Source organism: Pyrus communis, chromosome 16, assembly GCF_963583255.1.
Source record: "Pyrus communis chromosome 16, drPyrComm1.1, whole genome shotgun sequence".
NCBI lineage: Eukaryota > Viridiplantae > Streptophyta > Magnoliopsida > Rosales > Rosaceae > Pyrus > Pyrus communis.
In genome coordinates, this window is record NC_084818.1 from 12,226,659 (window position 1) to 12,247,800 (window position 21,142).

At 35.7% G+C, this 21,142-nt stretch overlaps 1 long non-coding RNA gene and 1 pseudogene across 1 annotated transcript; one reads left to right on the top strand and one right to left on the bottom strand.

Moving 5' to 3' along the window:
- Positions 1–15,656: 15,656 nt before the first annotated feature.
- LOC137719638 (receptor-like protein EIX1) lies at positions 15,657–19,174 on the top strand (annotated as a pseudogene).
- Positions 19,175–19,305: 131 nt separating this feature from the next.
- On the bottom strand, positions 19,306–20,737 carry LOC137719642 (uncharacterized). The gene is made up of 2 exons (XR_011066426.1): positions 20,675–20,737; positions 19,306–19,926 (listed from the first exon to the last, which is right to left on the bottom strand). It is a non-coding gene; the product is annotated as an uncharacterized lncRNA (long non-coding RNA).
- Positions 20,738–21,142: the final 405 nt, after the last annotated feature.

The following is a 21,142-nucleotide window of genomic DNA, read 5'->3' on the forward strand; positions in this document are numbered from 1 at the left end:
TGTAAATAGGATTATCTACTAAATCTTTTGCACGTAAAATAGTATGTACATACCGATCAAGTATTTTTGTATGTACATAGTGCTATACACAAAATTTCATACAATTTTCAATCCTGCAGCATCGCGCGGACCTCTCTTACTAGTATGGTACTATTATCTGGACATGGGACTAGGACATCAACTTAAAACAGTTGCAGTGTGTCAAGTGTGCATGCAGGCCCAAATGCAAACCCAGACCAAGGTAAGCCATCTTCCCAAACCCAGGCCCCTCCCAAATTCCTTGTTTCGATTCGAAGGAGGATGAGAAACCGGCCAGTCCAGCGGCAGAATTGATGACAAAAAGCAGCGGCAGAATTGATGACAAAAAGCAGGGTCAACCAACGGGATTGGGGATTGTGGGTTAGGGTTCTTTTTGGGGATTGGGTGAGAGAGATTTTTGGAGAAAGGTGCAAATGATGACTAAGTTGGAGGAAATAACTCATTTATATACGAGGGCAATTAAGTCATTTCAACATGTAAGAAAAATCATATTTCTGTCCTATTGTTTGTTGTGCATGGCGTGCGCATATTCGGTTTGTCCTATTTCAATCCTAAGATTAAGAAAATTGATCATTTTTAACAATTTCTCAAATAGCTTACTTATGTGATATTAAGTATGGCCATTGTAGTAACTAGTAAGGTTTTAATAGTTTAAAATTATCAAACTAACTTACTTATGTGCCTGGCATTTTAAACACTAAGAGGAAGAGCGTTTGTAACAAATATTGGATTAACCGTTAAGGTTTTAGTAGTTTAAAATTATCAAACTACTAGTAAGGTTTTAGTAGTTTAAAATCCAATTCCAACCACCACCGCATATTTTTTCACATTTTCACACTTCTAAATGAATTATTATGAGTTTTTAATGTGCTTTGGCATTTTAAATTCCTTTGTATTTTTAAAGTGCCTTGAAAATTTTTAAGCTTACTTATGTGATATTAAGTATGGCTATTGTAGTAACTAGTAAGGTTTTAGTAGTTTAAAATTATCAAACTAACTTTTTATCTTAATGGGTTGAAACAAGTCATCCACATGTAAACCCGTTAACGACCTCATTAACGGGTAACCCAATAACGACCCGATTAGTTATTTTATTGATTCGAAATCCGTTGTTTTTTATCGTGCTAACTGATTGTGTAATAAATTGCTAGGTCTAAAAAGGGCAAAGGCAAACAACATTTAAAACGAATAAATAAATTTTTTTTTTTTTTTTTTGTACAGAAAAAGAATAATAAATTTTGAATATATAGATTTTATAGGAAACTTCATTTTAATCCTTAAAAAATATGAGTTTTAGACTATAGCCTTGTGTAAGATTAAAATCCAATTTTAGTCCCTAGTACATTTAATCATCTCATTTATTAGTTATATTTTGATGTTTTATTTATCTTTTTATCCCTATTTTAATGTATTAATTACATTTAAATTTAATTTTCATTTCATTCATCATAATATATTTTAATGTCTACATTTACGCAACTAATTTTTTTTATGATATATATTTCGATAAACTCCGAAGCCAGTGAGCTCCCAACAGGCCTTGTGCTAGGTAGGAATGGAAATATACATATAAGGATCACTCCCCTAGGCGATGTGGGATCTTACAATCCACCCCCCTTAGGGGCCTGACGTCTTCGTCGGCACACCATGACCAGGGATAAGCTCTGATACCAAATTGTCACATCCCGATCTCGACTCTACCGTAGCACGATATTGTCCGCTTTGGGCCCCGACCACGCCCTCACGGTTTTGTTTCTGGGAATTCACACGAGAACTTCTCAGTGGGTCACCCATCATGAGATTGCTTTTGCACGAACTTGCTTAACTTCGGAGTTCTAATGAACTCCAAAGCCAGTGAGCTCCCAGGCCTGAACTCCGAAGCCAGTGAGCTCCCAGGCCTCATACTAGGTAGAGATGGGAATATATATAAGGCTTACAGGATCCACTCCCCTAGGCGATGTGGGATGTTACAATTAATACATTTGAATATTTTGGTATATCCATCGATACAAACATATAGGTACATTAATTCAATATAATGTATTTTGGTACGTACATTTTGGTATACACATTTGAGTATTGACTTTCTGGTACATTAATTCAATATACTATATTTTAGTACATACGTTTCGGTACGTACATTTTGTTACATACATTTCAGTATTGACATTTCGGTACATTAATTCAGAATAATCAATTTTATAATTTCGGCACAGTCATTTCTATACACTTATGTATTTATACATTTTTTTTGTATCACAAATTTCTTTTAATATTTTCTCATTTATGTTCTTTTGTAATTAAAGAACTAAATATGTGCATATTAATAAAATTAAAATTTAATGTGGAGAGATTAAATAAAAATACACATTAAATAACAAAAATTGAATATAAATTTTGATAAAAGTACACTTCAAGGGATTAAATTGAATATGTAATCTAGCATTATGTTTTTTTTTTTTTTAATTTTTAATTTTAATCTTTTACAAGGACTAATGTTCAAAAATCCCTAAATTTCATCCAACTTTACGCTTATATTACGTCAACAAATCTAGTGTGTTCCGACCTATTCCAAGGACCAATTATCAATTACCAAGTCAAGTCAATAGTATACATCTGAGCTAATTAATAATTCCAAGGACCATTCATAAAAAATAAAAAATAAAAAATAAGAAATAAGAAAGAAGAAACAAGTACAAAAGTTCAAAAAGAAAATACAACAACAAAATGCCGTTAAAAATATAATAATTCCAAGGACTAAAATTTTAAATTACCAAGTAAAGTCAATAGTATACATCAAAACTAATTAATAATTCCAAGGACAAATACTTTAAAATACAAAGTCATTACATTCCCACTTGAATTGTGGATACTTTAATTCCTGTATAAAGATTTGGCTATGTTTTGGTTACTTATTGTATTGCCTCTGATTGTTACTTGTAGGCCAACCATTCTTTGTAGCGTGTTTGGCTGTCTTCTTCAAAACTTAATTACGCGTGCTTCTTTATTTTTATCTTCAACATCTTATGAGACAGCGACAACTTCACTTCATTGAAGGAGCTTCCGCAGGCCATTATATGTACAAGTTTTACAACTAAATCTCCTTGGCAAGTGATTTGTTAGTGTTAATTGTTTGTAAGAAGTTTATTGCTACATTAACTTTATCAAAACATTTCGGCAGTATATGTTTTGAATCATGATAATTACTAAAGAAATTCAATTAATTTTGGAACTGCATATGATTGTTTTGTTCGTCGTAAATTTTAGTTCAAGGGATTAGTTGCACTCCTATGCAAAATCTTGTCAAATTTACTAAATGGTTAACTTTTTATTTTTTATTTTTATCCAAGTAGTAATTTATATCATGCCTAACAACGATGCGACGACGTTTAACAAATTAATTATTATTTATTTCATCAGAAATAATACATCGACAATCATATATGCTTTCTATACACAAATTACAGAAAATTTCATGAAAAATAATTTAAGATATATAGAGGTTGTGAAGGGTGAAGGGGAAGTGAGGAGAATTTAAAAGAAAAATAATATAAGATCAGAAGTGGGGCCTTGGCTTTTTGTGTAAGTGATGATGAGAGAGAAAGGGATGGATGAGAGAGATAGAGAGAAATCGATGAGGCAAGGATGAACAGAGGGGATGGGTGAAACAAAAGGGAGTGAAGAGAGAGAGAGAGAGAGAGACGTTAGTACTTTTATTATATTTTTTGTCAATATTTTTATTATATTTTTGGTCTTAATTATTGAATAAATTATTAGACTGCTTTTAGTAATGATTCAAAGTTTTGAAATTCTTTTTATTATCGTTTGAAGGCTGAGTTATGACCTTTGTACTGTTATTTGTAAGAAACTTTTTTTTAAAACTGTTATATGTAAGAACAATTTTTTTTATTGTTATTTGTAAGACTTGGTACTTCTTCAATGAAATGTTTTCTTCGACATTATTCTTGTCTCAATGTCGACACTCACCATATTTTGAAGAAAAACAAAATACAGCATTCTATACAGAAAGGCTATCTAGGATCGCATCTCCCGAAAATGTTCTCATGAAAATAGAATTTTGTCACTTAGTACTATAATCTAGTCATATTTCTCTTCACGTATAAAAAAGATCTCTCACTTAAAATAGAGTTTTGCCATTTAGTATTACGGTGTTGTTGTACATGACAATTGAAGACCAAGCGGCTAATTATCCCCAATCATGTACAACTGTGATCGAGATTAGCAAGGGGCCTCTTAAATTGTGCATCATTTTTGAATAATTATCTCTTTTTTAGTTTTGAGCCTGGCCTCTTTGTGGCCCTGTTTAATTGTGTCTTGCACTTACTTGAAGCAGATGAAATATTAGGATGAAAATCACACACATACCAAAGGGCCAAGGCAAACAACATTTAAAACGAATAAAACTGTGAAAACAAATATAGTGTGTTTTGAACTTATAATTTCAAGGAGCCAACACGGGTTGGTTCAGTTGATAAGATTTCTGACTTGTGTATCGCCCCACCAAGGTTTGAGTCTCATTGCGAGCTGTTTCTAACTCGAGATTGTAGGTATGTCCTGACGTTGGTGGTGAGAGTAACCAATCTCCCTTAAATTTTTTACGATCGAATAATTCCAAGGATCAAGACTTTAAATTACTAATTCAAGTCAATACATTCTCACTTGAATTGTGGCAAGTTTATCCTGGATAAAGATGTGGCTTTGTTTTAGTTGAAGAAAATTGAGGTTCCACCATAAAACCAATTGTCAATATGAGGAGTAGCCAACCTCTTGTAAGCCCTTGCAAGGTTTCTCCTTTCACCAATGTGTCACTCTTGCAAGGTTTCTCCTTTATAAATTGGAGGAAGAGAACCCAAATTTAGGGAAGCTCTCAGTGTTAATAATAATAAAAAAATCTTATTTTCTTTTAACTTTATATAAAATGTTGAGTTGGAAATTTGAGAAATGTATAGATAAAGGTGGAAGCACAATAATCAAAATTTGAAGTGTTTTAATTAAATATTGAAATCCCACAAATATTTAATTAATAAAATATAAAATTTGAGCGCTCGATTTTTTTTTTTTGGTGAATATATATCGTTGTAAGAAAAATAAAAAATATAGAAACAATATCCCGCTGAAAAGATAAGTCAGTCTCGTGAAAATAACGCAACAGTATTAACACTTATGCACTCCAATCTCAAGCATTGATTCTTCTGGTTCCAAATTTCCACAAGTAACCTCCCCGATTCAACAAAATTCCTATTTGCATTGAAAAAATTTCCAGAAGTAATCTCCACAATTCAACGAAATTCTTATTTGCATTGAAAGAAAAAAAAAAGAGTGAAAATTTTGAAATATCACATGAACTTATACATATTTTTTTAATTTGTCATATGAACTAAAATTTTAAGCAACTATGATAACCCATTGTGAGGCTTAGCCCAATACCCACCTACATAGATAATATCGTTTGTTAAAAAGAAATACAAATCACAAATGATGTGACCGTAATAGGAACAAATTTCTGGGTTTTTGTTCATTAAGGTACCGTTTGGTACGTGGGACGGGACGGAACAGAGTGGGACAAGGCGTTCCGTCCCACGTTTGGTGCGCCTAAAATGGGTGGAACGAGCTGTTCCACGGGACGAGTTTTGGGTGAATTTTCGTTCCACCTCACCCCCCTGGAACGACTCCTTCCATATCCGTGGAACACAAAATTATAACCTCTCCGTCTCCTTCTTCTTCCTCCTTGTTTCCATCCAAGGGCATCTTTGCTCCCGCTCTGTTCCGTTCCGTCCTGTCGTGTCCCATCCCGTCCCATTCCGTTTCGTCTCGTCCCGTCTGCATATCAAACGATACCTAAAGACACATGTTCCATTTCCAGTTTGTGATTAGGGATGGGCAAAATACCAAAGGGTATGGGTAACAGCGGTTACCCATCTATTTAAAGTTCACGGTTATAGTTATGGGTAACTGTTTAAACAAACTAACGGTTATGGGTATAACCGTATATCCGTGAAATTTAAATGGACGGTTATGGGTATTACCTGCGGTTATAACAGGTATCCATTTAACTGTTTATTTGAATATATGTAAAATTAAAAAAAAAAAATTAAAAACCCTTAATTGTTCAATCTCAGTGTTTTGTGAGAGAAAATAAGTGTTTATCACAATAGGTGCTTCTTTTGGCCCGCATGTTCCATTTTTCTAAAGTGCTCGAGAGTGCAGAGGGAGCAAGTAGTAGAGTGTGGAAGCAAGGAACCAGTTCAGCCCCAGCTTTCCAAAATTACAACAAATGTTACTTTTTTTTAATTTTTATATTGATGATAAAATGTTACTTTTTAATTTTTTTACTTTTTTCAAAAAAATGTTACTTTTTTAATTGATGATAAAATGTCCACAAGTGGATATATTTTTATAATGGCTGGGGGTGCAGTGTCATGGAGAAGCAGAAAGCAAACCACAAGGGTTGTTTCTACAATGGAATCAGAATATATAGGATGTTTTGAAGCAATGTGGGATTAATGCTTGTAATGAAGAATTCTCTTATTCAGAAGTGTATTCTCACACATGATCTCATTTGAATCCTATTAGTCTGTGATTTTAGTACAAATGGTACTGCAAATTGTATTATACTGTCTAAGGTTCAACTAATGCTTCTTTGAGTATGTTTGAAAGATTTATTTCAACTCTTTATCTCAGTGGTGACTTGTTAGTTATTTCATTAGATGTTTTGATCATTCTCATGTGGAAGAATGTTAGAACTTATATGTGAGAAATGAATCAAAACACCTAATAAAGACATGAAATAACATTACCATAAGGAGATATAATGTAATGAAACTTATACATGTTGATCAATGTATGATATAAGGTGAGAAAACTATGAGTTTTATACAAAATGATGTAGAGAACGGTTATGAGGAGTTGGAAAACTGAAAGTAACTGCAACCATGATAGGAGGGGCAGTTACATCCTTATAACTAGGGTTTCGATCCCCTTCTCGGGTGTGGCATGGTTCTCTTAATGCTAGTGCTAGTCCTATTGACAGCAGAGAGATCCAATACGTTTCCAAGAGAAGGGAAGGTCTTAATCATGTCTCGATCTTCATGGCATCATCCTCGAGTAAGTTCCATGCATTCATTGTCTATCAACAGAATGCATTATGCTCAAACTAGGGTTAACAATGCTGCATGCATTTACTGCAGTACATAGTTCATATGCATTGTTGTGTTTGATCTTCATATGATTTAATAAGTATATATGTACATATGTAAGGGTATACATCATTCACCATGAAAGGCACTAAACAAAAGTGTAGCTCTCTCAAGTCCTCACTAATAACAAATTAGAGTCATGTCCCTTGCCCAAGTTTTCAAATATTTCCGCTTGGCACAAGATTCAGTATTAATACAAGAATGAATCAGCAGATAATTAGATACGAGCTTACACAAATAGCTCAGATTGATTCCAGTGAAAAGAAGATAACATATAATATATTACTTACAAGACTGCCTCAAAATATAGGTCTAGAAACAATAGTGTGAAGATTTTAAACAGTCAAACTATACTCCCCAAGTATAGTTGGTAATATAATGCTTAATTAGAGAAACAGAGGAGAGAGCTAACCTCAGTTTCTTTCTGAAGAGGAGTCAAAGAAGCAACTAATGACTTTGGATTTGGTCGTGCTCAGGGTTCAGATTGTAAACATTGTGAAGCCAAGCGTGCCAACTCAGTACCATCATCACTAGGAAGGTGTCCTTCCAAGCAAGAATCTGTCAGCATCTGAAGATTTCTGTCTTGAATCCGGTCTAGGGCCTGGCACATGATGATCAATTCACACATTAGATACAATATATTAGATACAATTCACACATTACTGAGATTCATTGAGGGTTACCAATATTTTCTTGCATTGTATGTTCTTCTTGAACCAATACTTCACTAAGTAGCTGCTATATCCCTATACTTGAGAGGAAAAAAAATTGCAGGATGGGCCCATGACTACCCTTGTCTCTTAGTTGCTCTGCTACTGGCTTCCTTTGTGTGCTACGTTATATGAAGTATGGAGAGTGTAACAATTTTCTTTGTTGTCATCTTGAAGGTTCTCCGGACCCCTGACTTTCGAACTTGCAAGTCATCCGAAGAAATTCAAGAATGTAAGCTAATCAAGATTTTGTTTTCATTTTTTCTTTTCACACAGTGACATACAGTTATCCCTTGATTTGTATGATAAAGCTGACCTGATTTGGTAATCTTAACGCAAATGGTTTGTTATTGCGGTGGTTATGACATCTGACTTTCATACATTTGCTAACTTGGCTTAGTAATCTTTCGTGTGAATGATTATATTGAGTTTCACCCTTGAACTCAGTTTGGGATAGTTTTATTGTTGGCCACCCAATCCTAGAATATTGTTAGTAGCATTCAGTTGGCCTTTCGCCTTTTTTACAAGGAGACATATGTCTCACTCATCTTCTAATGTCGACATGTGGTTTTGTCCTGAGTTTCTTGAGCACCATATATGCCTTTGCTCCGGTTTTTAGATTCCTTTAGACACTTTAGAGTTCAAGGCGTTTTTGTGATGGAGCCAATCGCATGAGATGTTGCTTTTAATGGATTGATCATTAGATGTGCTAATGGTCATGTATGTTGCAAATTTCAGACGTTAAACTTCTGATGGAACTATGCAAACAGATGACGGCAGAAACAGTTTCGGCAACAAGAAGTAAGAATGTGCCAGGTGAAAAGCCCCAAGATACAAGGGCTTTTGTAAAACCATCAGAAAATAAGTTTCCAACAGGTGTATCCAGCGAGAAGCAGCAGGCTGAAGATGGTCAGACTCAAGGGACATATATTGTCGGTGGGTCTGCTTTTGGCTGGAATTTCATTACCTTTGTAGGCGAAGAACCAGTCTACTATGGAATAACAAAGGAGTCATTTCTATTAAGTATACAAATTAGTAATACAGTTAGTAAGTTGGTTAGAGTAGTTAGGCTCTCCCTTATAAAAACAGTTGTGTAACCTTTATTCTATTAGTCAATACAAAAGCATATTTCTCTCTCTCTAAATCTCTCTCTCTAACTCTCTGTGTTCATCTTTCCTCTCTTCATCTTTCTTCTTGATTTTCTCTCTACTTCTCAAACATTGCAATGTAGTTAACATGGTATCAGAGCCACCAGCTCACGCCATTGATTCTGGTGGTTCCATTTCTCATTATTTTCCCTCTGTTTCTTATTTTCTTTCCAAATTTCTGGGTAGATTTTCCTTTTGATTTTTATTTTTTTTTTCCAGTTCTTGCTGGGTTTGCGAACTGGGTCTTGAGTTTCTTGAACTGGGTCTGGATGAGAGTTGGGTTTGCGGATCTGGGTCGAGATTTTTGAAGAACGGTGTACCAGTCAAGTGGGTTTTGGCGGTTGGCGGTGAGTAGGTTGTCAGTGACGTCAACAATTTGGTCAAAGCCGGAGTTGTAAGGGTCGGATTCTCGACTTCTTGATGTCGTTGGGCTGTGGAGCACTACTTGTACAGCGGTGAGAAGAAGCACGTATTTGCAGGCCTCATGGATCGAGGGGCAAAGCACCAATCTCATCAAGATTACTTAGAAAAAGCTGATAAGGCAAGGAGTGAAAGACTTTCTTCAGGGACACCCGCCGCTGCTAAATGATTTCACGAGTTTTATGTTGAAGGTGAGTAACTTTACTCTGGTTTTTCATAATGGTTGCAACTTGGAAGGTGCAATAGGTTTTTTTTTTTTTTTTTTTTTGTCTTCCTCGACCCGTTTTCCAGAAGATTGGCTTTTCATGATCCTTGAGGAGTAATAGTTGTTCTGGTTACTTTTGTTTTGATAAATACAAATTTACGGTTATGAGGAGTCGTTATGAATAATTAGGTTGTGTTTCTTGTCATGTTGAGGTGCATCCATGATCCTTCCATGTCAGGAATTCCTTTGATTTCTAACTAGCAAGCAATAGGCTCTGTTCTCTGGTATGGAAGAATGTTTAGACCTATGTGCAGCCCAAGTGTTTGACAAAATGCCAAGCTCAGAATTTTCGAGAAGTTCTTTCTCTGCTTCACTGTTAGTCTGCAAGGTTATTGGGTTTGATCTTTCTGCAACTCTTGATATATTTGGAAGAATGCGTGTGAATTCTTGCATCCTGGTATGTGCAATTTTGTGGTTGTTCCGATTATGGTTTGTGTCAAAATTCCGAAATGTAATGTCTAAGAAGATTGTTCAGCAGCTAACTGAGGAGTGGTGCAGTATTTTCCTTATTACAGCCTATAATGTCGAGTCTAACCAACTCAATTGTTAGCATGAATCTACAGTAAGTCCGGTTATACGATGAAGTTTGATGAAGTTGTAAACGGTAAATCCCACGAAGGGTAATTCCGTGATGTAAGTAGGTAAATCCCACGAAGGGTAATCCTACATAGATGTTGATTTTCTATTATTGAAATTGTGAAGGCCGATGCCACTGTTAAGAGTAGTTGTATTTTGGTAAAATCCACAAAGGGCGATCCCGTGGTGCTATAGTTAAGGCCGATGCCACACTATAGTTTGTTATTTTTCTGTTTAAAGGCCGAAGCCAATGTTAAATGAAGTTGTTGACGGTAAATCCCACGAAGGGTAATCCAGCAAGAAGTTGTTATAACCGGCCTGAGGGTGTGTTACAATTTTATAAGAGGTTGTTCTGTTCATCCACGAGTTTGTTGGCACTGTCATAAACAAGAGGTTTTGGTGGTTGGGTTTGGAAAGCGTGTACTAAGAATTGATACTACTAAAGTTGTGAAGGGTGAACCCCCTTCGGCTGATGAGCCTCTCAAATGTCCTGTTGAACAGCTGATTGATGGAGTCCAGTTTGTCGGTAAACATGATGGAGAAGTGATTTTTTCGATAAGGAATTTGGTGTGTCAAAAGAGTTGCTCATGAGACTTTGGTGTGGGATTGCAAGATTGCAGATGGTTCAACATTGTGTTCAGTGATTGTAGCTGTTCTTCCAATCTCAAACTGGGTTTCCCCAGTTGAGATTGAGGGGGAGTATTAAGTATACAAGTTAGCAATACACTTAGTAAGTTGGTTAGAGTAGTTAGGCTCTCCCTTATAAAAACAGTTGTGTAACCTTCATTCTATTAGTCAATACAAAAGCATATTTCTCTCTCTCTAAATCTCTCTCTCTAAAACTCTCTGTGTTCATCTTTCCTCTCTTCATCTTTCTTCTTGATTTTCTCTCTACTTCTCAAACATTGCAATGTAGTTAACAATTTCGAGCTAATGGCAGCAAAGAAACAGTTCAGACTGTGGAGTAACAGAGGAGTTATTTCGAGGTAAAGGCAGAAAAGAAGCAGTTATGTAATCCTACCGCTAGCACAGACTCTGATTGCTAGTAGAAATTTTTAATCCGACGCCATTATATAGAAAAAGGGGGATTTCATTGACGATTTGAGCAATTGGAATGGATGTAATGTTTTCATTAGAATGGGTTATTCACCTTGATTCTTCAAAAGGGATCGGTGGAATTTGTAATATTAGAATGGATGTAATGAATTGATCAATTGAAATTTATGTCAGCAATTTTATTCCAGAAAGGAAGTATCTTTGCTGGAGGTACGGTACTGATATCTTGACATCGGACCAGTCATCTGCTAGGACATCAACTTAATACTGTTGCAGGGTGTCAAGTGTGCATGCAGGCTCAAATGCAAACCCAGACCAAGGGAAGCCATCTGCTGCCATGTTTCTTTCCCTTGCGGCTCCAGTCCCCAAACTTAACCCTCATGATTTGAAAATTATGATTCTGCTGTAAGCACCATAACATCCCACTTACTCAAGCGTGATATGAGTGCGGTACTTTTAAAGAGATTAACTTTTATCTATTCAATAGTTCATTAAAATGGATCAGGATCCTCTCCTGTGTTAAGGGTGAGGATCCTCCTGAGCAAGTCCATCGGACCTTTTAAATTTTATCCAACGGCTACAAACAGGAGTTTTTTAAAAATCATAATAATTGTAACTGTTGGATAAAATTTGAACAGCCCGATGGGCTTGCTCAGGAGGATCATCATCCTTAGTTCAAGAGAGGATCCTGATCCCATTAAAAATACCCACTTCAATATAATATATATCAGTGATATGGTCTTTGTAGAATTATTGTAAAGTAATTATATTTTATCAAAACTAGTGTGGGCATAATTCAACAGTGTAGGCATAATTATACTATTTCTAAATTATATACGGCAAACTAGAAAAAACAGTAAATGAGGTGGAAAGTAAATTTGGTAAAGGCTCACCTATATGATGTGTCTGGTGCATCAAAAATTCTCATTTTATCAATCATGTTGTGTAGTGGAATTATTGTATGTCTTACACTCTGTTGGATGAAGAAATTTAATATTACGAAGAAATTTCAAAATGACAGAATTATATTTTCTAGAATTTGGAAATTTTCTTGTTTTTCTTTTTTCAAATGTGAATTTTCTTGTTTGATTAACATAAAAGAACAATGAAATTTAATTACGAAATTTATTTTATTTTACTTTTAAACTCCTACTCAAAGAAATTTAAAAATGACATCTATTTACATGAAATTTAATTTGGGAATTAGAGGTCCTAAATTCCAATATTTTTTTTCCACGCGGAAATTCTAAATTTCTTTGTTTATGATATAAACAAGAAAATTGATGCATATCGATTTATAAATTATGACTTTTGTCAAAATTCTAAGTTTAGTACTTGATGTAGTTTATCAAGTGGGATTATTTTGCTTGCTTGGTCTAAATTTGATTCTAATGAACGTGGTTGAACTTGAAGGAAGGTAGTGCTTCAAAGTACTTTACACTAGGATTCAAATACCTTGGTGAATCGATAAAAAAGTAGTTTAGTGGAAAACAAATTAGGTAAAGACTTACCCATAAAGCCACCATCTCTAATGGGGACCTAAACAGTGTCTCCATAGTCCTATAGCCTCTAAATATAGGAACAAAGTGCTTCAAATGGGTAAAGACTCACCTATATTCTTATGCACAATGGTGATTCTGTGGACACCCAACTATTAAGACAAATTCTTAGTTGTTCATAAACCATTCTTGGGTGCCCAGAGACAATTTTCGAGTGTCCATTGGATCACCCTTTTTGGTAAGGAAAACAACTAGACATGATCGGATTAAATCACAATCTGACAAATGTCCCTACCTTGAGCCATTTGTCGCCCCAACATATCCGAGTGTAGCAAGTTGGCTGTAGTAGTTTGCCTCCACTTGAACTTACACCCAAAGTTCGAATCCCCCTCCCCATAGTTTAGTTTAGATTAGAATATTGCTCAAATAAAAAAAAGCTAGATGTAGCCCCCAAACACTAGCCCTAAGATGGACACGAAAAATATGATTCTGGTGTCAGCACTAGTTCAAATAATATTGATCTTTTTTACCATAACATCCCAACTACTGAAGCATGTGTTGAGTGCCTCTTTCATCCCAAATTCAATGGTTCACTTAAAAAGATAACCACTTTTGAAAATTGCGGTTTTGATAAAATTAGTGAAATTATTGTCCCACGTATACCAGTGATATGGTTTTGGTAGAATTATTATAAAGTAATTATAGTTTATCAAAACTTAGCGGTTGGGCATAATTATATTATTTCAAAGTTTGGTAAAGAGTCACCTGTATCTGGTGCATCAAAAAGTCTCATTTTATAATTCATGTTGTCTAGTGGAATCATTGTAATCTTAATTCGACTCTAATGAACATGGTTGAACTTGAGGGAAGGTAGTGCTTCAAAGTCCTTTACACTAGGATTTCCATACCTTGGTGAATCGAACAAAAGTAGATTGGTGGAAAGCAAATTAGGTAAAGTCACCTATATCTCATATCTGGTGCATCAAAAACTTTCAGTTTATCAATTATGGTGTCTAGTGGAATTATTGTATAGCCAGCATCTCCTACGAAAACCTTAAATGGAGTGCCCACAACCCTGTAGCCTCTAAATATAGGGACAAAGGGCTTCCAATTGGCGGAATAGAGGTCCTCTAAGTATCCCAACGTATAGTGACTCATAGGATACTTCAAAGAAATCCTCAAAAAATGGGCACCAATGTAGATTTTGAGTGGGAAACAAACCTGACCTGCGTGATAATGTTGCACATCAGCTTCTTTCACTGCCAGACTGAAACAACGTCAATCGTTGACCCTATACCACACTTGTGACATTTTCCATATTTTTAACCGTTGGGAAACCAACGGTAGAGATAATTTGTTGGTTTTTTTTTCATGTTTTCATCAATGGCCACAATATTCATTTAGGGATCCGAATATTCCATTGAAGCCCTTGAAAGAGTCCTCAAGAGTGATGGTGGAGATGCCCTTGGTACTTGATGTACTTTATCAGGCTATGTTTTGGTCACCTATTGCATTGCCTCTGATTTTTACTTGTAGGCCTACCTTTCTTTGTAACATGTTTGAGATTAATGGCATATGAATTGAGAAGGAGAACTATTGGATATTCTATTGTATAAAGATTTTCACGACTATTGGATTTTTTATTTTATGTTTCTTCATTCATTATATATCATTCAGTTCTACGTATTATTGAAGAATTTTCTCATTTTGTAATATTTTCTTTTCAATTTGGCTTTCAATCTCATGCCTTGAAAATTTCCCACCCAAATATAGCGTGTCAAAGATTGTTTTGTTAGTTGTAGATTTTAGTTTAAAGGATTGGTTGCACTCCTATGCAAAATCATGTCAAATTTACTAAGGGTTAACTTTTTATTTTTTATTTTAATCCAAGCAGTAATTTATATCTATGTCAACAACGATGCCATGACGTTTAACAAACTAATTATTATTTATTTCATCAGAAATAATACATCGACAATCGTGTATGCTTTCTTTACAAAAATTACAGAAAATTTCATAAAAAATTATTAAGATATATAGAGGTTGTGAAGGGTGAAAAGGGAAAAGAATCTTCGCCGGATTCTTTTCCTGGGGATTCTAGGGATTTCGCGATCGTAACCGTTCATCGTATATCGCACGGTCAAAAATCATTTCAAAATTTAAAATTTAAAATTAAATACAAATAGTACGTAATGAAAACTGACCGCAAGATGTATGATGAATGATCACGATAGCGGAATCTCTAGGATCCCCAAGAAAAGGAGGATCCTTTTTCCAGTGAAAACGAAGTGAGGGGAGAATTTAAAAGAAAAATCTGTACGATTTACGATGAACGGATACGATTTATGAATTCCTAGATCCTCACCAAAAGGATCTAGAGAGGATCTTGTTGGATAGATGAGGCACGGGTAAAACAGAAGGGATGGGTGAAAAGAAAAGAGGGGGTGAAGACTGAAGAGGAAAAGGGAGGAGAGAGAAAAGAAAAAGAAGAAAACTAATTTGTGTTCTTGTTAATATTTTTATAATATTTTTGGCCTTAATTATTGAATAAAATTATTAGATTGCTTGTAGTTAAGATTCAAAATTTTAAAACTCTTTTTATTATCTTTTGATGGCCGGGTTAGGACCTTGTACTGTTATTTGTAAGTTCTTTTTTGAACCAAGGCAACTTTAATTCTCGAATAAAGATGTGGCTATATTTTGATCACCTATTGCATTGCCTCTGCTTAGCTACTTGTAGGCCTACCTTTCTTTAGTGTTTGAGATAAAATGGCATATTCCATTGTATAAATATTATCGCAATTATTGGATATTTTGCTTTTACTTTTCTCCGTTCATTTTGGACTACACTTGCAGCTTTCCTTTTGCTCCAAAATCAAAATCCTAAAGAAACTCTTTCGTGCTTCAATTGTCTCTTGCTTTATTTAGTTGAATTAAGATGGAGGGTGACAGAATCAGAATCAGGTGCTTGAACAAACTCTTTCGTGCTTTAATTGTGGTGTTCACTTTAGTGCAATGTGCTGTCAACCCTTCCCCTTCCCTTGGATTCAAAAATATTTCTTCAGAAGGAGTGGTGAGGTGCTTTGAGAGGGAAAGAGAAGCACTCCTTGCTTTCAAACACGGCCTCGTGGATCACTACCATCTCCTCTCTTCGTGGGTAAGAGAAGAACACAAGCAGGATTGTTGCAAATGGGTCGGCGTCCACTGCAGCAACCGCACCAACCATGTTACTCAACTTCATCTTGGATGGTCTTATTTGAATAAAATTTACTCACTTCAACAGAAGGGAGACACGCAGTACATCAGTTATTTTTTGCAAGGTAAGATGATGAGTCCCAAACTACTTGAATTGCAGCATTTGAAATATTTGGACCTTTATGGAGTCAACTTCAATGGGACCCGACTTCCATATTACATTGGTTCTCTTTCCAATTTAAGACACCTCGATCTCTCTTATGCTTCTTTTGGTGGTCGATTTCCAAGTCAAGTTGGAAACCTTACCCACTTGCAATATCTTGATCTCAGTGGGTATGACTTGAACAGTGCAGAAAATCTGAATTCGTGGCTCCCTCGTCTTTCTTCTTTAACATATTTGGATCTGAGTAGCACCAATCTCAGTAATGTTCATGACTGGCTGGAAACAGTTAGTAAGCTCCCTAAACTTACAAACTTAACGTTACAGGGGTGTGGTCTTCCTTCTCCTGTAATGCATTCCAGTACTTTTTTTAACATAAATTCTTCAAAATCTCTTGCTCATGTTGACCTCTCTGACAACCAATGCACTTCTCCTTCAATATATTTATGGTTGTCTAACTACAATGCTAGCCTTGTCCATCTTGACCTCCGTAACAACAGTTTAACTGGTTTAATTCCCAGTGTCGTTGAAAACTTGACCTCTCTTGTCCATCTATCTCTCTCTCAGAACAAATTTGAGGCGGTGAATCCGCATTCTTTTTCCAGCTTATGCAGTTTGCAATCACTGTACATAGGCAATAATAGTCTGAGTGGACAGTTTTCCAAGTTTGTTCAAATGTTGTCTACGTGTGTTCAAAACTCATTAGAGTCTCTGGACCTCTCTAACAATCATCTTTCTGGATCAATTCCTGATCTCACAAACTTTTCATCGTTGAAAGAATTATATCTCTTTGGAAATCAATTGAGTGGAACAATACCTGAAAGCATTGGGCAACTGTCTAATCTACAGCATATGGACTTGAGTATGAATGCTCTCGAAGGTGTGGTTTCTGAAAGCATTGGGCAACTGTCTAATCTACAGCATATGGACTTGAGTATGAATGCTCTGGAAGGTGTGGTTTCGGAAAGCCACTTCTCGAATTTCTCTAGATTATGGTATTTGGATTTGTCTTCTACCTCACTAGCTTTAAGGTTCAATTCTAATTGGGCTCCACCTTTTCAATTGCACTATATAATTTTGGGGTCTTCCAAAATGGGTCCGTATTTCCCAAAATGGCTTCAAACTCAGAATGAGTATTTTTACCTCAATATTTCTGATGCTAAAATTGTGGATATTCCAAGCTGGTTTTGGGGTACGACTCGTAACGTGAAATGTATCGATCTTTCCAATAACCAAATTGGAGAAGTGTTTGCAAATTCGACAATGAATTTTACGAATTACCCTATAGTTCCCTCAACTCTATCGCATGCGTTATATTTGGATCTCTCTAATAATAACATTTCAGGGTCAATTTCTATCTTGTGTGAAGCATACAGGAGTTTAAAGTTTCTTAATCTCTCAAGCAACAATCTCTCCGGAGAGCTTCCAGAATGCTTGACACATTTTGACCATCTAGTCATGCTTGATTTGAGCTACAATGCTTTTTCGGGGAAAATTCCATCCACAGTAGGCTCACTGTATCACATGGAAACATTGAAACTAAGAAGCAACATATTTGTTGGAGAGTTGCCTTCATCCTTCAAGAATTGCACCAGTTTAAAAGTTATTGATGTTGGAAACAATCAATTATCAGGACCCATACCAAAATGGTTAGGGGTTAGCCTTCAGAATTTGGTTATCTTGATGCTTTCCTCTAATAACTTCAATGGAAGCATGCCGTCTGAACTATGCCGGCTAACAAAAATTCAAAACTTGGATGTGTCTGTGAACAACATCTCTGGAGCAATACCAAACTGCCTTAGCAATTTGGCTGCTCTGGCACGTATAGGAAATTCATCTCCGATCCTTCAACATTGGGTGTCAACAAATGATCTTTATTTTGATTATAAGGATGATGCAACATTTGTTTGGAAGGGAAGAATGTACTCGTACAGAAACACTTTGGGACTCGTGAAGAGAATTGATTTCTCAAGCAATAGGTTAACAGGGGAGATTCCAATTGAAATCACATATCTTGTTGGGTTAATTTCTTTAAACTTGTCAATAAACGGATTGACAGGTGAGCTACCTGCAAAGATTGGAAAGTTGCAAGCATTGGAGATCCTGGATTTGTCAAGAAACCAGATAGATGGCAGAATTCCAACAAGCCTTGCTCGGATAGATCGTCTTAGTGTCTTGGACTTATCATACAACAATTTTAATGGCAAAATTCCAACAGGCACTTAGCTCCAAAGTTTTGATCCCTCCAATTATGCTGGAAATCCTCAACTGTGCGGACCTCCACTTCAAAACATGTGTGATGATCAACAGGAAACCATGATCTCAAGCAATGAAGAAGAAAATGATGAGCTGATAACATGGGGATTTTACGTTAGCATGGCGCTTGGTTTTATTGTGGGATTTTGGGGAGTCTGTGGTAGTCTGATTTTCATCAGGCAATGGAGATACTCGTACATCAGGTTCTTGAATGTCTTGAATGATTGGCTTTATGTGAAGGTGATTTCGATTAAGCAGCACTTCAATTAAGCAATGGTACGTAAATGTGATTTTACTTTTCTTTCTTAAATTAGTGATATGCATGCATATATTTGTAAAGTTTTTTTTATTGATTTGGTTGTCTTCTTCAGAACTTAATTACGTGTGCTTGTGTATTTTTATTTTCAGCGTCTTCTGAGATAGCACAGAAGGGCTCACTTCACTAGAAGAGCTTCATGGGCCTTATCTGTTTTAAGTTTTCAAGTATTGAGCTGTCATAATAAAGAACTTTACTACTAAATCTCTTTGGCAGAGGATTTGTTAATGTTAGTTTGTGAGATATTTATGTTTATGTTTACTTTATCAAGACCATTCTGCAGTTTATGTTCAGAATCATGATACTTACTAAAGAAAGTGAGTTAATTATGGACTGCATATGATTGTTTTGTTTGTCGTAAATTTTAGTTCAAAGGGCTAACTTTTTATTTTTTATTTGTATCCAAGTAGTAATTTATATCTGTGACTAACAACAATCAGACGACGTTTGACAAACTAATTATTATTATTATTATTATTATTTATTTATTTATCCAAGTAGGAATCCTATATGCTTTCTGTACACAAATTATAAAGCTTCTGAACGATTTCCTCCCTACCATTGTTTTTAACAACTTTCTATTTTTTTTTTTTTTCCATTTTATCGAAGGAATTCATATACGCGAATTGACACACAAGAAATCAAATCAAATACAATATATACTGCAGGAAAATGACCAAAATCTAATACCATGGAAATGCTGAAGCTTTGGCTCCAGTGGTTTTAAACCTTATGATCGATCGACGCCTATATATGCTGAGAGCCAAACCGAAAGAAGTGGAAAACTGGGCACCTGGTCGACCGGACTAGATTTTCACTTTTGTCCAACTGCTTTACTCCTTTTGGATTCAAGCGTAGTACCCTCCTTAAGTGCTGCTTGAGCTTCAATGTCCATTCCAAGGGCCGAAAGGGCAACAGCTTGAAGATAACATGCAATGTGCCAAAGTGGGGAAACTACTTGTGCTTGCATTGCATCGTTTATAGCTTCCTGAGGCTTGTCACTCATGAGATAAGACAAACTATGCCGGGCAAAAATTGTTGGAGAAACCATCATTCCAACATCAATGAACTGCAAGCAAAACAACACTGTCGGCAACCATAACAAATGCAGAGAAAGCAGCAATTCAGGATATAATAATTTTTTTTCTTTCAGTTTTGTTCTTTTTTATTGGTCATGCAAGTAGAGTTACCAGGTTTAGATGCTCTTAACGTACCTTAAACTACCAATTTCGTTTGAACTACCAATTTTGTTATTCCTATCAAGAAATAGAAGATAAGATGTAATGCCAAACAAACTTCGTACAAAGCTGTGAAGTAATTTATTTTAACAGCATACATCATCATGTTAAACATCTATGTATGATTAAACTACTAGGATGCTGCAGATCTGAGTGCTTCTAATTGAAACCCAACAAGTACGGTATCACTGAAAACCCTTGTAATTAACCAACCTCAATTTTGGGCCATAAGAGAGTATCATTCACCATGAAAGGCACTAAACAAAAGTGTAACTCTCTCAAGTCCTCACTAATAACAAATGAGAGTCATATCCCTTTCCCAAATTTTCAAATATTTCCGCTTGGTACAAAGGTTCAGTATTAACAAATTATGAATCGGTAGATACGACGAGCTTACACAATTAGCTCAGATTGAGTTTGGTGAAAAGAAGATAACATATGAATATATTGATTACAAGACTGCCCCCAAATATAGATCTAGAAAAAATGGTGTGAAGATTTTAAACAATCAAACTATGCTCCCAGGGTAAAGTTGGGAATAGAATGCTTAATTAGAGAAACAGAGGAGAAAGAACTAACCTCAGTTTCTTTCTGAAGAGGGGTTCAGATTGTAAACATCGTGAAGCCAAGCGTGCCAACCCGGTACCATTATCATTTCTGAGATGCAGCTACAAAACAAAAAAAAAAAGTTCCCGTGGGCCCATCAAGACATGCAAAGCCTTTACCTGTATTCAGTGGATATATGTCATACATAATACCGATCATCTTAATTAAGCCTATAGGTTGCCCCTTCCCACCGGAGTTTGAGTAAAACTTGCCCCTTCCAAAAATAACCCCATATAAACTTAACAAAACAGTAAAATTCTCAGACCGCCGAAATTTCTATACATAGTTAACCGCGTATTACACTAAGTATGTTCCTTTGCACCAGTAGCGCCAAGCATCTCGATTTTGCTTTCCTGAGGTTGACTCTTTGATCCGAACATGAAGTCTTTCAAAGAACTTTCTGCAGACTCAATAGCTTTCTTAATCTGCCATCACAAACTG